Source organism: Pantherophis guttatus, chromosome 1 (genome assembly GCF_059756535.1).
Source record: "Pantherophis guttatus breed Tessera chromosome 1, ASM5975653v1, whole genome shotgun sequence".
NCBI lineage: Eukaryota > Metazoa > Chordata > Lepidosauria > Squamata > Colubridae > Pantherophis > Pantherophis guttatus.
The window spans coordinates 280,594,842-280,611,535 of NC_142063.1; the positions used below are offsets into that span (position 1 = coordinate 280,594,842).

Genomic DNA, 16,694 nt, shown 5'->3' on the forward strand with positions numbered 1-16,694 from the left:
TTCTAACCAATCTAATAAGACTGTTATTACCTGTTATTATAAGCTTTTTAAAACTTTTCATGTTTAATGACTAGAGTCATAGACAAAGTGGACAGCCTAAATGAACCAATCAGCCTAAATGAAACATCAATTGGGCTGACTTCCTCCTTCCCAAAATGGCTAAAATGAAAAGCTCACTAGCAAGACTTGGAGCAAAGAGCCTACTTCTGCTAAAGCTCCCTTATAAATGATAATTTCTGCCTTTGGTTCTAAAGGTCCATTATCCCCACCATGATGCTAGTATTAGTTTCTGCCTTTGAGAGACTATGTTCCAGAAATATCCTAATCCTTTTTTAAAATATCTAAGATAGTTGTGCCAGTCAATTACATAAATTAATGTATAATGTGATTTTTTTCCCTACTGGTTAATTTCACTGGAGTCCTCTACATTGTAGACTTAAGAGGGGGGGAAAAGCTCTTATCATCCATTGGCCCATATTTTTGATCATCTGATGAACCCAAATCCCTAAGTCCTTCTGTTACAGAAACCTCCAGTTTTGTTCATTCTGATTGCTATATTTTATGCAAAGTACGGGAAATTATTTTTATTTATATATTTTGCCATTTCTTTCCCAATTTACCCAGCCTGGGAAGATAATTTTCAAGCTGTTCATATTTTACTTACATTTTCATTACAGTATTCTGAAAAACCCGGGGATTAATTGCAAATAGACCATCCATTGTTCATTTCTATTTCCTGATCACTTGTGAACAACGCCTCTTGTCTCTTAATATGTATTCTTGAAAGTCCCCACTGATTATTTTTCTCCACTGCAAGAATTATCCTTTTCTTTCTACCTTCTGCTCCTTGTGTTGTGATTTTCATTAATGTGTAATAGGATTGAAAAGCTATTCAATTAGGCTATCAATATCATCATCCAGTTTCTCTTTGTTTACTGAGTTCCTGGCTACGTAACAATTAACTGATTGATAGAAGGGCTAAAAGGTTTTCAGATCTTATGGGCATCATTAAGTATTTTGTTTAAGTAAAAGTTAATAATTTTAGGATTTATCTTCGTGGGAGACAGACAACATGAGGGTAGCATGAGTGAAAGCTGTACTTTGTTCAACCCTGTCATGGTTAGCTAAGAAAGCAAATAGTGTATATTCTCTTTTTATATAAAATAAATAAATAAATTGTAATAAACTGATAGCTAAGTATATATATATTTATACCAATAGCTGGAGCTATAGAATTTGAAGTTACTTTACCAATTGTTTACATACATATACAAACTAACATTCTTTTAAAAATAATTGTCAAAGGATCTAATGGTGATGTCTTCTTAATGTCTGAACTATTTGGAAAGAAAATAAAACAGATTTTTTAAAAAAATTAAAATGTTTGGAATATGAGTTTCATTTTCTCCAGAGCAGAGCTGACAGGACACTAACTCATTGGATTACATCAGCTCCAATCCAAAGAGTGTACACTTCTCTTTATTCACAGCTTGAACGTGGGCTTGTTGTGTCGGAATAAGTCTACCAAACCCAAACAGATGAATGTACTTCAGTACTTGGAGAACATTTTATACTCATTATGAATGCAATGCAATATCAAAATATATCCCCTAGGACCAAAATATAAGGTAAGAGCATCCTATGAGCAAGGTCCTTTGCATTTTAGAAACAATATTGATAACTTAAGAATATGCACTACAGCCTGTTATTCTAACATAAAATAAGAAATATTTGAGTTTTAAAATATCATTAATTTTCAAGTTTCTAAGTATGAACCTAGTGAACGCATGACAAATAATCTGCTGGTGCTAGGATAATAATTTTTATAGGAATCTGGATAAGATGGTCAACATAATTTACATCTGACATGCCTTAGGGTAGCATTCTCCAGATGGAATGGATTATAAATTCCAGCATCCCCAGCCAGTTTGAGACTTGTAATTTAGTATACCCAAAGGACACCTTTATACAGAAGACTGCTCAATGCCAATCCCTATCAACAGAGAATTCCAGAAACAAACTTCACTAAAGATAATAGTAAGGTCATAAGATACAGAGTAGTAGATATGCAGATGAAACAAACATTGAGGTCATAAGTAAACCAAAGCTTCATGTTAATCACTTGAGCCATGCTTACACTGGAAAATATCTCAAGTTTCTAAAAGCTACCACAAACTGCCTTGACACTACTCACAAAACAGCAAAGGCATCTGTGTTCATCTTAGAAGTAGGTGGAAGTAAAGCATAAAAAAGAGAAGTAGATGAAAGGAAAACATCAGATAAACCTCCCCAAATGTTATGACCTAAGCACAAAATTCATCACTGTCACAACTAAGGGACCATACATCCTGGCAAGTCATGAGCTATCCATGATTTGTGTCATTGCCGAGGATGATAAATCATTGCTAAGGACATAACAACCAGCCTCATCACCACAACATAATAGATCATGATATATCAAGTTCTTCTCTGAAATATTATTTACAGTTAGTAGGGGGTTGGAATGGCAACACAAAGCTGATATTAATTTTGCTTCTAACGTGCCAATGTGTGCAGCCAGATCCTTGCCTTAAGAGCCACAGAGGCCATGTTTTGCAGTTGTAATAAGAGGCATCTGTAAGGAATTTAATGTCAATCAGTATCTATGGTATAATAAAAGTGGAGAGAACTAAAACTAATATTAGTAATGCTGTCTTCTTAACTCTAATTCTATATTATAATATGATTATCTCCTCCAACAAAGATAAAAGAAGTATATCAAGTAGTCAAACTACGGAAACTGAGAGAAGTTTTATTTTACTTTATTTATCCTAATTTGTATAGCTGCCCATCTCACAAGAAAGTGACTGTCCAAGGATCACAAGAGGAAGTGAAAGAGTTAAAATGTGCGTCACAAAGAAGATACTCTCTTATATTTTGTTAGTAAATAAGACTGAACCGAGTTGTATTTCTTTGCCTGACACACAAAGCAAATTTTGTTGTTTGTTTTATTGCAGAATATGCTCTAAATCAAATATTGTACCGCCTAGAAAAACTACCGTATTTTTTGGAGTATAAGATGCACTTCCCCCCCCCCAAAAGAGGGTGAAAATTTGGGTGCATCTTATACACCGAATGTTGCTCCCCTCACCCGCCGGCCCCCATCCTTTTGGAGCTTATGGAGGCTACAAATGCAGCCTCCCAAAACAGAGAGCCTCTCAAACATTCTCCAAAAGGTTCGTTTGAGAGGCTGCCTTTACAAAGAGAAGCTCCTTTGCAAATGGAGCTTTTGGAGCTTTTGGAGGCTGCAAACACAGCTTCTCAAACAGAGAGCCTCTCAAGCTGATTTTATTTTTCTTATTTTCCTCTCCCCAAAATAAGGTCCATCTTATACTCTGAAAAATACGGTATATGCTTATCAACAAGTCATTATTGAAACATTTCACCCATTTTCTGCAGTCTTTCGGGATTTAATTTCCAGGAAATTATTTGGACCAAAATTTATTATAATTCTGGCTTTTAGTTCCTATCTATTTCCTGGTATAAGGGATGCATAAATTTATTGCTATACAGTACTGAAATTTTATGAAGATGGCCTATTTTCCCCTATACGGGAATCATCCTAATCTTTCATTAGTGTGACACCTTCTTATTTTATTTAGTTAGTTAGTTTGTCAAACATGTATAAGATAACAGGTATAAGTATAAACATGGACATGAACACAGGAAATGAGTACAAATAAATGGGGACAGTAGGACAGGGACGATAGGCATGCTGGTGCGCTTATGCACGCCCCTTTAGGGACCTCTTAGGAAAGGGGTGAGGCCCACGGTAAATAATCTTTATAATCTTTCCATGCCCCAAAATTATCCTGATTTAAAATTTGAAGTACAATTTTCCAACCTAAGATATTTAACATTTCCACAACTTTGCGATGTCAAATGCCTCTTTTTATATGCCTGAATTTATGTTAACTTTTCCTAAAGGAATTATAATTGTTTTGGACAGTACAGTTTCCTGTAGAATCTTTAACTCTCTTGTCATACATAAATCTTACTTACATATAAAGGGGGCACTAGAAAATACGTTGGGAACAATCCAGGTTTTAATAAAGGTGCAAAGAGAAGTTATGCATAATGAGAATGTGTTAACAGAAATAGTTCCAGGGAAAAGGGGGAGGGGAGTTTCTACATTTAGAGAAGTGTGTATGTATGAGAAAGAGATTAATAAATTCTTCATGCAGAAGGAAGCTGCAAAAACTGTGCTTCAAAGTTTTTCCCCATTATTTGCTGTACTTATATTTTTTTAAATTCATTCACTTGATCATTTTTTTCTCTCTAGGTTGGATGGAATTAAGGCTCAGCACATGCCACCACCCCACTTAGTTTTACGATCATAGAATTCGAAGCAAGGAAAGAGTGTGTTTCAAGTTCTCAATGCTCTATATTTCAGACACCCAAGATTTGCTCTATCAGAAGATACATTTTGAGCTTTCTTCTGTTGGAACTGTACAACTGAAATATTCTTACAGAACAATCTGGACTGGGCGGTTTTGTTCTGGGCTCAGAATAAACTAAGCTTTTTGTTATTGTTGTTATATCTACCTCAATTTTAGAAGGGAAAAAAAGCAATGATTATTGAATTTATCTCAGCAATGAAATTTGTGGAAAATGGGTTTAGAGGAGGGGTCCCCAACTCCTGGTCCATGGACTGGCCAATGGCATGCCAGAAACTAGGCCTCACAAATAAGCAAATCCCCATCCGCAGGATGCAAGTAGCACGTGAAATCATGCTCCCTCCGGTCCACAGAAAACCTTTCTCCGTGGAACCAGTCCCTGGCGCCCAAAAGGTTGGGGGCCACTGGTTTAGAGGTCAACCCAGAGATATTTTTTTTAATCACAACTTTTTACTGTTTTGCTGTTACTTAGGAAAGAAGTACATTTGATGTTACTTTGAATAGTGAGATGGGTGGCATATAAATTTAGCAAATTATCTTTCCTTTAAGATGAATGCAATTTAAGGTACTGAAGAGCCAAGTTAAAATATTTCTAAATGAATCAGTGGGTTCATTGGGTTCAAACTGACTTACATACCAGACGGTCCAGACCTATTACTTGCAAGAGGCTTGAAAGAGCTTATGGTAGTCATCCTAGTGCCCCTTTCCGTGACAAATCATGCAGGACAGGTATAATACCAGACAATTGGAGAAGGGCAATTTTTCTTCCTATCTTCAGATAATGGAAAAAGAAAGCAGGCAACCATAGACTGGTTAGGGTAGGTTGACATTGATTGTGGAAAAAAATTTGGAAGAGATGATCAAGCAGTTGGTTTGTGAGTATTTAGAAAATAATGCATTGCTTGGCAGAAATTAGCATGGGTTTATGCCAACAAACCCAATTTCTTTTTATTAGAGCGATCAATTTAGTTGACTACAGGAATGCAGTGGTCATAGTGTAGCTTGATCTTGACAAAGCATTCAACAAAAGCAGTTCTTATGGTTCAATAATGTTGTGTTTTACATAGTTCTAATTAATAAAACATAGTTATGCAGTTTGAAATCTGACCATGTAGTCTTAGGAATATACAACTATTAGGAGGATTTTAAATTAGCTATTAGGAGGATTTTAACCCATGCTCCATATGAGACACTGCATCTGTTTACACATCTTTTTCCAATCCCCTTTTAAAGCAAGTAAATAGTACCATGAAATACATACCATCACTTTGTATAACAATAGTTACAATATTTTTAGTAATCTACTTGAAGAAAAAAGAGAGTTGCTTTATACATTTTCATCTGTAGAATTGAAATGGGCCCACATACAAGCTTTCTTTTGATTTTCAGACTTCACTTTCTAATTGGACACAAACCTTCACTAATGATGCTGCTTAAGACTTTACAGTCCTAATTGTCTACAGTCCCTCACTTGTTTTCCTCTAAATTATCCATCTTTTGTTCAGATTCATGAAGTTTAATTTTTGTTCCCTTCACAGAAATATGGAGAACATCCAGCTTTTGTTTTATGTCATGAAGAAAAGACCAAATATCTTTGCTTCAACGCCCCAGACTGAATTTAAAATATAAAGTACCAAAATCTCCAGTTTCTAGTCAGTACCGTTGACTATATATTACACTTACAGACTTCTCTTTTGCATGGTCAGACTGCTAAAAAAAAACACCTTTCACTAACTTGAAAATGGTCTTTACGCTTCAAAACTGTTATTCCAGAAATTTTGTGGCAGTCCAACATAGTCTGAAATGACTGCAATAGTGGATGACTGCAACATTGCATCAAGCAAGATGAAACTGAGATGTGTGAAATAGTCTTTGCTTTTTTTTTTAAACACGACTAACCATCTTCCACATGAATTAATCTGATTCTTTCACAATAAGCTAACAACCTTCTAATGCAGCTCATTCTTTTGTCACGATACCTGTTATTATAAAACTTACACTGGTAAGAATGAAGCACTAATTATCTATCATTATTAATATAAAAAAAACAAAATCTACTTTTTTCTCTTAGTATCCATTATTTACATGGAATCCATTATAATTATTTGGGTAGCTATAAAGCCATAAAGTTATATATACCCATAAAGGCATATATTTCAACTGTATGTCCAGTATTTATCCAAATGTGCCAGTTGTTAAAAATGTTAGTTGAAACATCAAGAACCTCACCCTTGAAAACAAAGTCATGCTTAAGTTTTAACTTGAATACTACCTGCCAAATTCCAAATAGTAGAAGAGGGCAGGTCAAAAATAAAAGGAATAAGAGCAAAGCCAAAATAAAATTAATTATAGTTCCTAGGATGACTCCCCATATATGCAATGATTTTATTCCTTCTGTCATGTTAAAAACTGCAAATCTGGGATAACTTTTTGATAGGTTCTTAAGATTACACCAATAATTTTTGAAGATCATTTGAGCTGCTGATTTGGTACTCCTGGTTTAATATATGGAAACTAACTGAAATTGCAGTCTTCCACTTAACCTTTAGGAAAAAACATCTTTAAACTTGATGGGGCTTATTTCTGAAGTTGTACTATGTACACACCAGAGGTGGGTTTCAGCAAGTTCTGACCAGTTCTGGAGAACCAGTAGCGGAAATTTTGAGTAGTTCGGAGAACTGGTAAATACCACCTCTGACTGGCTCTGCCCCTGTCTATTCTCTGCCTCCTGAGTCCCAGCTGATCAGGAGGAAATGGGGATTTTGCAGTAACCTTCCCCTGGAGTGGGGTGAAAATGGAGATTTTACACTGTCCTTCCCCTGCCACGCCCACCAAGCCATGCCACGCCCACAGAACCGGTAGTAAAAAAAATTGAATCCCACCATTGGTACACACGCACTGAAATGCTCCAGATCACATTTCAGTCACATTATTTGATAGTCATAACTGCACGCTATCCTGATAGTGTTTCAGCATAGAGAGGTTGGCACCTTGTGTCATATCCCTCAGTATCTATGGATATTGCAATAGTAATCCATGACAGATATCGAGGAAATAAAAAGTACACTGTATACCAAAAACAGCTTTTTCCACACACCCAAATAGTTATGCAGTTGCCTGTAACTATGGCAACTCCTTCTTTACTCTTCCTCTGCCTTCTCCAGGTCTACATAACCTTACTAAGGATTAAAGATTAGGCACATTAAATATTATTTGTAGGCAGTTTAAGGCAAGATAACATTCTATCATCTTTAATCTGTATCAAGCAAGCAAAGTCTCAAACCTGACTCTCTCCCCTGGCTTTGAGTTAGGGTATCTACTAATGATGATGTAGGGAAAGTGTTTTATCTCTTTGCTCAGGGTGGCTGCTGTCCTTTTTACATAATGTTACATAAATCTTTTCTTTTCACCAGTGAAGCTACCAAGAATAATTTTGGAGATTGGCACCTTACAAATTTGATAAATAAATTTAGAAATAAGGACAATAAACATTCCAAACTATTGATAAGCATACAGCATATTTGAAATTAATACTACATTTTTTTCAAGTGAAATTAACTCAAATATTTATGCAATCTTGGTAGCACAAAAGATTGGAATCTTGATGCTATTAAATAAAAAGGCTTGCCAGATATTCTATCTGCAAATTATGCAATTATGGAAGACCTTCCACTATGACCCTATAATTTTCACTGTATCTGTCTTTTTCTTTATCTTCCTTTGCAATTAGTGGGACAAAGGTATATAAGCAGTTTTTGCTTATGGCCTCTGTAAGCATTGAAACTTTGCTGGGAGTCCAGTATATTGCTTGTATATATGCAAATAAAATTATATTGTATCTTCCAAGTGATTTGGTTGCTTTAAGTAAGTCAGGTTTTGGCCACAATATTGGAAAGTGTGCCTAAGGTCAATTTTGTGAATTTCTGAGACTCTCCTCTTATTTAACCTATATGCTTAATATATATTAAGGAAACCTTATTTAGAAACAGATGAGTATGGTTTTAAAATTTAAAATATCATAACCTGCTTTGTGCTGATGACACTAGCCAATAGCCAAAAAATACAAAGGATCTGCAAATACTAATTTGGAATTTATTTATTTTATTTATTTTTCATATTTGTATACCGCCCTACTCCCGAAGGACTCAGGGCGGTAAACAGCCAAAAATAAAATACAAAGACATACAAAAGTTAAAAACTATTAAAAACAGATTAAATAATTTAGGCTCAAAAAATTAAAACATCCAATTTATCTAAAAAACATTTAAAACCCAATTTAAAAGCCAATTTAGAAGCGAGAGTTAGGCCAGACCAGCCTGTTGGAATAAAAACGTTTTTAGGGCGCAGCAGAAGATGCGTAAGTCTTGGATCCTCCGTATCTCCGGGGGGAACTCGTTCCAGATGGCAGGTGCCCCCACAGAGAAGGCTCTCCCCCTGGGGCCGCCAGTCGACATTGTTTGGCCAACGGCACCCTGAGGAGTCCCTCTCTATGGGAGCGAACTGGTCGGTGAGAGGCTACTGGTTGACTTTTGCTATAAGATTTTGGAATTTACTATAAAAAATAAATAACTACTTATGAGAACCAGATTAATTTTGGCTACCTTAGTTATTGAAATTCATAACAAAGATGAAGACCCAGATGTTGATAGAGACACAGATCCAAGACAGGAGTATGGGAGGCAAGACAAAAAACGAATAAGAACTGAAGTATTAAAATGGGCAAGAGATGATGGATAGAAAGGAATTATCATTACTTTCTTTTCTTTTCTTTTTTGTTAATATAACGATGGCCTTTATACACACCTTTATATTAAGTAAGAGTTAGATGGAAAGATTGGAGGTTGAAAGGTGATATTATTAGGTATGTTTAAATAATAGGATGACTGCTACTGGAATGGCGCATTGTGATTTTGAACAACTAAATAATGAAGGACTATGTCTTAATATAAATAAGTGTATTAACGCTAGGATTAGTAATGGTGGCCTGATTAGAAATTAGAATAGAGGTAGAAATAAGAAATAGGGGGAATATTAGCAGATATAATTTTATATAATAGAATATAAGTAATAATTAGATGGAAAGATTAGAGGTTGAAAGATGGTATTACTACGTATGCTTAATAATATCATTGGCATTAAAATAGAACATTGAAATATTGAATAACTACTCTAAAAAACAATCATGTATATAAATACTAGGATTACATAAGATTGATTAATGCAACAATTATTATTATTAATATTATTACTGTTTGTATCAAAATGAATATGCCCAGAGGCCACACTGTTCATGTATTGATATTGATGTATATTTTTTTTAAATCCAATAAAACTTTTTTAAAAATGATGTCTGGTTCAATGGATAGACTATGCCTAAAAGATGTTAATGTGAAGTATTTTTTTTCCCCTGACAACACATTAACTTTCCCACCCACCTATCTCCCTTCATCTTTGCCTTTTTGGACACTCTGCACTCTACAGCTCCTACATCTGTCTCCCCTGCCACCCCAGCTGATCTTCACTATTGTCTTCCACTATTCACAAGATGCATCCAGGTGAGGCAAGTGCTGGCCTTTAATAGAGGTCAGAGATGGGAGGCAGATAGGCAGGTGGGGGGAGTTGAATCTGAGGCAAGTCCAATAGAGTGGCAGAGCCTCAACTTCTGAAGTGAGTTCTTCAAGGATGGGCAGCTACCATGTTCCCCCCAAAATAAGACCTGCTCTTATTTAGGGATCCAAAATAAGCATAAGGCTTATTTTCAGGGAAACACAATTTCAGGTGATTAGCGCGGATGGGCACCCACCCCCCAGTGCCTGTACAAAAGGCGTGAGCCCCTTGGTCAGTGAACTCTGGGGCTACACAGCCTGCACTATGCAGGTGAGTTTATTACTTGTCCAAGCAGCAGACAGCAGCAGAGGCACAGGGTAGGTTACAGGAAAGTGAGAGTCAGTGGGTCGGAGCAAGCAGGCAGCTGCGGGAGGCTCATCTTCACATGGCAGCACCAGCAGCAATTGTCAGCAGAGGCATGGAGGGAGGCATGCAATCCAGACACACCACACAGGCGGCGGGAAAGCCAAGAGTCAGTTGCCCAGAGCAGGCAGCACTGGCAGCAGACAGAAGCAGAGGCACGGGGGGAGACACATAATTTGGATGTGCTGTGCAGGCCGCAGGCAAGCCGAAAGACAGTGGGACGGAGTGGGTGGGCGGCCACGGGAGGCTCATCTTCTGAGCTGATGATGATCTTAACTAGGGCTTATTTTGGGAGTAGGGCTTATAATTAGGCACACAGTTAAAAATCAGGCTAGGGTTTATTTTTGAGGTAGGTCTTATTTTTGGGGAAACATGGTAGCAGGCAGAGGATTGAATCAGGCAGTTCACACAAGGCAGGAGAAGCAAGAGGTCCTCACCTAATTATTATACTTGGAATCTAGTGGAACTGACATTGCTAAGCAATGGAAAATCCAGTCCCAATTAGAGTCATTAAGTGAGGACCATCTGTATTATTCTCCAAAGATGTATTTCCCTTATCAGAATGCAGAACTTGAGATTCTCCAATCCAATGATTCGCTGGCTGTTGCAACATGTTTTTTAAAACAATTGATTTTTCTCACTGATGAAGTATGTGAATATATATCTGGAGAAGCTATCAATAAACATCAATAGATATCAATTGCTCCTGGATATTTAGTCATGATGATTCCATATCTATCTTTTCAATCATATCTACAGACTGTGTGTCTTGCTTTTCTTTTCCCAAAAAAAGGGGCTAGTTCACTTTTTTAAAAACAGGTTATACATTTACCCTCATAAAGATCTAATTTCCAGTCTCTTAATAAATCCTTCTTCTCAAGTTAAATTACTGCATTCAAGATTGGATGGCCTTGTTTTTACACCACAAATATGAACACTTCTTATGTCAGGATTGTTTTGTTTATGTTAGCCTTTCCATTCTACTGCCCACTTCATATAGGCCATTCATCTTGATGGTCCCCTCAGAGGTGGGCTGCTACAGATTCATACTGGTTCTCCTGAGCCGGATGTTAATTTTCTGAGCGGTTCAGAGAACCGGTTGTTGGAAGAACTCTTTTCCCACTTTACAGGGCTAATCCTGCAAGGGAGGTAGGAAGGAAACATTCTGGTATGCCTGTATTTCTAGCCTAATCCTTATCTTAATTGCTCTGCTGCTTTAAGTGTTTTCAGAAACTGCCTCTGGGTTAAGTGTGTTACATTGTAAGGCTTACACCCAGACTTTCTGTCTATAGACTGAACTTCTCCAGAGCTGCTACCCTGCCACCTCCCCCCCCCATCGCCCCGGAGTTATTTGTGGTAGTTTTATTCCTGGGGCTTGACTTTCTTAAAGATGGTTAAAGGTTTGTTTTAAGCTTTTTGGAGTATACTTCCAACATGTCTGGAACAGCTACTTACTTTTTTACTGCCTTTCTGGGGGCATGTGATCTTTCCTTAAATCTGGAGGATTATCTAAGGATATCTTGTGAGATGAGTGAGACCTGCTGGTATATTTAACTGGTGCAAATGAATCTAATGATTGCTTCTCCTGGGTGGGAAATTGTGCTTTGTCAGTTCACTGAGCACAGGGGTCTCTTGTCTATGGGGATTCTTCAGTCATCCAGGTCATGGTTGTCCCAAAGGTGCTTTTTTCAAGAGGCAATTGGACTTTCTTGGTTTCCAGAAAATCCAGTTGCCTCTTGAAAAAGCACCTTTGGGACAGGAGTCTCTTGCATTGCTTCGGAGTGGGCAAGGCACATGGTTGCTCACTGATAATAAGTGGATCTCCTTCCAATTTGTTTTAGTTTTGTCTAATGATAATACGGCATAGTAACATGGCACCAATTGTAGAAAGTTAGCACCCACCCCACTCCTAGAAGAATGAAATATTTTGAGAAATATTAAAAAGGAAGAATATATTTCCCTGAATGAAAAATGGAGAAACATGTTTTCTTAGAGGGAGAAAGCAGCCCCCACCTTCCTTAATAGCCCACAGAACAGGGGTGAAATACAGCAGGTTCTGACAGGTTCTGGAGAACCAGTAGTGGAAATTTTGAGTAGTTCAGAGAACTGGCAAATACCACCGCTGGCTGGCCCCAGAGTGGGATGGGAATGGAGATTTTACAGTATCCTACCCTCAGGAGTGGGGAGGGAATGGGGATTTTGCAGTATCCTTCCCCTGGAGTGGAGTTGGAATGGAGATTTTGCAGTATCCTTCCCCTGCCACGCCCACCAAGCCACACCATGCCCACCAAGCCACGCCCACAGAACCGGTAGTAGAAAAATTTGGATTTCACCACTGCCACAGAAGATGTCAGCACTTAAGAGATAAAGCGATAGATAGCTATATTCATAGGCAAAAATTCCCGCAGCAAGGTCTGAACAAAGGCAGAATGGGATTAGCCCTCACTCAAGATGTTAATTTGTTAATCGGTCTCTTTAGCTCGGCATTTTGTAGCCCAAATATGCCCACCCACTTTCTGGAGAGCTTAAATGACCTCTCTACTAAAGGGTTTTACTTTATGAGCAAGAGTAACTTGGCTGCTGATAGTTATTCTTGTATTGTAATTATTTTAATTCCTCAATGTGCTCTGGCAATCTGCCTGATTTGTAACTCCGGGTTGCAGGTATTGCTGAGGAAAAGGAAGCTATTCAGACAGAATGGTTTAGGTTTCCATGACGGCTGTGACTCATTGATCTTCAGTGTGTATTCCCCCATTTCTAATCTAATGACTGCTATTTAGGGCAGCTTTTTGCAAGCAAAGAAGCTTTTTGTATTTTTGTACAGGTAATCCTTGACTTACAACAGTTCATTTAGTGACCATTCAAAGTTACAAGGGTACTGAAAAAAGTGATTTATGACCATTTTTCACACTTACGACCTTTGCAGCATCCCCACGGTCATGAGAGGATGGGTGAAGTGAAGCGCCCCTCAACGTAAGTAACATTGAGTTGGCCACGCCCAGCCAGCCACGCCCAGCCAGCCATGCCCACCCAGCCAGTCATTAGGGCAGAGAACCAGTTGTTAAATAATTTGCAGCCCACCACTGGGTCCCCTTCACAAACAATTCCGTTCCATCTGTGACAAAAAAATGCTGTCTTTCCAATGTTACTTCATCCTGGCACATTTCATTGGTATCAAACTAGCAGTTTGCACTGGTACATACAAAGCATTTTTAGTAATCAATTTAATTGGTTTTCCATTTTTTTGTTTGCTGTGCAGCTTTGCAATTCCTTTACCTTCAGCAAAGATTTGTCTCTGCCTTCCATTTCTAGGAGGTGAATGAATGTTTTGCAATCCACATGTAATTCAGGGCATTTCTCTCTTGTTAAATGAAATTTCTGGTAGTACTAGAGTCAGTGCAAATGCCTCCATAATGCTTTTCAGAAGCAGTGCCAAAAATCATTGTCTGCCAGCTTTCCTTCTATTGTCCGGCGTTGCGTCATTCCTTCTGGAATGCAGCTTGACTGGTTTCTCATCAGCAGTTCCTTTTCTCTGGGTGCCCTTGATTTGCATATGCTTAGGATGACCAGAGAGGTAGCAGCTTCTATCTCTGGTTTTAGCTGAAGCCTATTTGATCCCTTCGGGTTTCTTTTCAGCACCTCTGATACTTTAAAATCATTTGACTAGCTTATTACAAATTTTGAGTTTGCATCTTTCCTTATTTACCATTCACAATGCCCACAGTTGCATTCATAATTGTTTCAAATGATTCTGGGAAGCTGTTTAAAGATAACATTTCTTTTGAATAGAGTTCAATTTGGGTGTCTTTTTAACAATACAGACATGGCATGCCACTGCCATCTTCCAGCTGTATTTTTACTTTCCAGCCTCATCTACATCCTTTGTATATCCACACACAGAAGTACTAAAGAGACCTAATCCTATTTAGCTTCTATGTCAGTATTTCTTAACCTTGGCAACTTTTAAGTTGTGTGTGCTTCAACTCCCAGGATTCCTCAACCAGTGTGCTTCATGGAGTGGAAGTCCACAAATCTTAAAGTTTCCAAGGTTGAGAAACATTGTTCTAAGCCCACACAAGGTCAGACATGTGGTGCCACTTACTGAGATCTGGGAAGCTATTTAATTTTAATCCAATTAATACTGTTTCATGTTGAATTACCCTTTGAACTTCAAGCAAGCATCATTCTCTGCATTTTTCTAATATAAAATAGATATTCTTTTAAGAAAGGATTATATTGAAAGCATGACAGGAGAGATGGCATTGAGCACAGCCGGTCGACTGTATGAAAGGGCAATCCGCTAGTCCGTGAGCCAGCCGAAAAGTATGCCAGCTGAAAATTTACTGCCCCAGTGACTGAGCTCTTTCTGCTTCAAGTAATGAGACTGCCAAGTGATGGTGTCACTATAGTTTCAAGTTAAGAAAATCTATTGGTGGATTCCCTTAGCTTTGTTTCCTGTCCTGCTGAGCATCACTCAAGCAAGAAAAGCAATCACTGGCCACTTTTCTTAACTTACGGGACAAGTCAGAGTGCTTGGAATGGCAGTTTTAGCAACCTGTCAAGTTGCTCAATTAACAGGTTTCAGGTGCTGAGGTCTATCAATTAAGCTACTTTGAAACATAGCTTGGGTGCTCTTCTGAAAGTATGACAGACTTGTATCCCAAAATATCCCATTTGAAAGGTCAGAGGGGCACAGGAAAGGTGCAGGATGGAGTGGGAGGACACACTCCTGAGGCATGGAGGAATTTCAAGGAGTTCTGGGGTTGCTCTAGCGGTGAAATCCAGCCGGATCTATCCGGCTCGCACAAACCGGTAGTGCCGGCAGTAGGAGGCTCTGCCCACCCACTGGGACATCATTACGTCCCATTTTTTACCTTCTGCAATGCGTGTGGGGGCACGTACACGTTCCTGTGTGCTCCCGTTCCCGAGCTGGTAGCGAAGGTAAAAGGATTTCACCGCTGGGTTGCTCCCTACCACTCCATCCCATATCACTCCGTCATACCTGTGAGACAATTTACCAGCCATGGAGGGACCAAGGGGTGATGTGGGAGGAAGTCATCTATAATATAAGATAGCCAAGGAGCTTACAAAACAGTTTGGGCATCTCACAGAGGGGAAAGAATGTTATGTCAACTCCTGACTATAGTGCCTCCAGAAAATCAAAGAAAAATAGAAGGAAATGAAATTATGGTTTTATTCAATATCTGAGCAATATATTTGTGTCCATAGATCTACAACTAGCAAAAGAATCCATAGCAACAATACTCAACCTAATACACTCAAATTATAATACACTGAATCACAGACCTGATCAACCTCTGCCCCGCTATCTACTTTCAGTCTGATGGAGAAATATACCAACAAATCAGAGGAACACTATGGGATCATCATTCTTAGGACTCATAACAGAGTCCATAATGCAGCATCTAGAAATCATAGCAGTCCCACACATACAACCAAAAGTATGGGTCCAGTATGTCGATGACACCTTTGTCATAATAATAAAAAGGTACAACTAGATAATACACATGAAACCATCAATATCTTCAAAGAAATAATATTCACAAGGGAAGAAGAAAACAACACACTTCCCTTCCTGGATACCCTAATTAGCAAAGGAAATATTGGCAAGTTAGTAGTGTCTCTTGAAAAACATCCCACGCTAACTAAGTGCTCCATTACCAAAGTAACAACCCAACCTCCTACATGAGAAACCTATGAAAGAATATTATTCAGATGGGTACAAATGGACTTCAGCAGTCCTACAACACTAGAAAAAGGAAACAGCATCCTATACCAGTGATGGCTAACCTTTTTGCCATCGCGTGCCAAAAGCGGGATGAGCGTGGGGGGGGCGGTTGTCACACATGCGTGTGCCCACATCCATAATTCTATTCACCCCCCCCCATGCTCCCCCTTCTTTTGGCACGCAATGGCACAGTGGGCCCGGTAGGCCCATTTTTTGCTCTCCCCAGGCTCCAGAGCCTTTCTAGGAGCCTGGGGAGGGCAAAAACAGCCTTCCCCTCCCCCCTAGAGGCCCTTCGGAGACTCAGGGCGCCTTACAATGCGCTAAGCAATAGCCTTCATCCTTTTGTATATTTATACAAAGTCAGCTTATTGCCCCCACAACTGGGTCCTCAATTTACCTACCTTAGAAAGGATGGAAGGCTGAGTCAACCTTGAGCCTGGCGAGATTCGAACCTGCAGTAATTGCAGGCAGCTGGTCTTAATAACAGGGTGTTTTAGACCACTGTACTACCAAGGCTCTTTCTTTTCTTTTCTTTTCTT

At 38.6% G+C, this 16,694-nt stretch overlaps 1 long non-coding RNA gene across 1 annotated transcript; it reads left to right on the top strand.

Annotated features, from left to right (window-relative positions):
- The first annotated feature begins 1,515 nt into the window (after positions 1-1,515).
- On the top strand, positions 1,516-4,568 carry LOC117671451 (uncharacterized). Its single transcript, XR_004592882.3, has 3 exons — positions 1,516-1,628; positions 2,824-2,885; positions 4,322-4,568. It is a non-coding gene; the product is annotated as an uncharacterized LOC117671451 (long non-coding RNA).
- Positions 4,569-16,694: the final 12,126 nt, after the last annotated feature.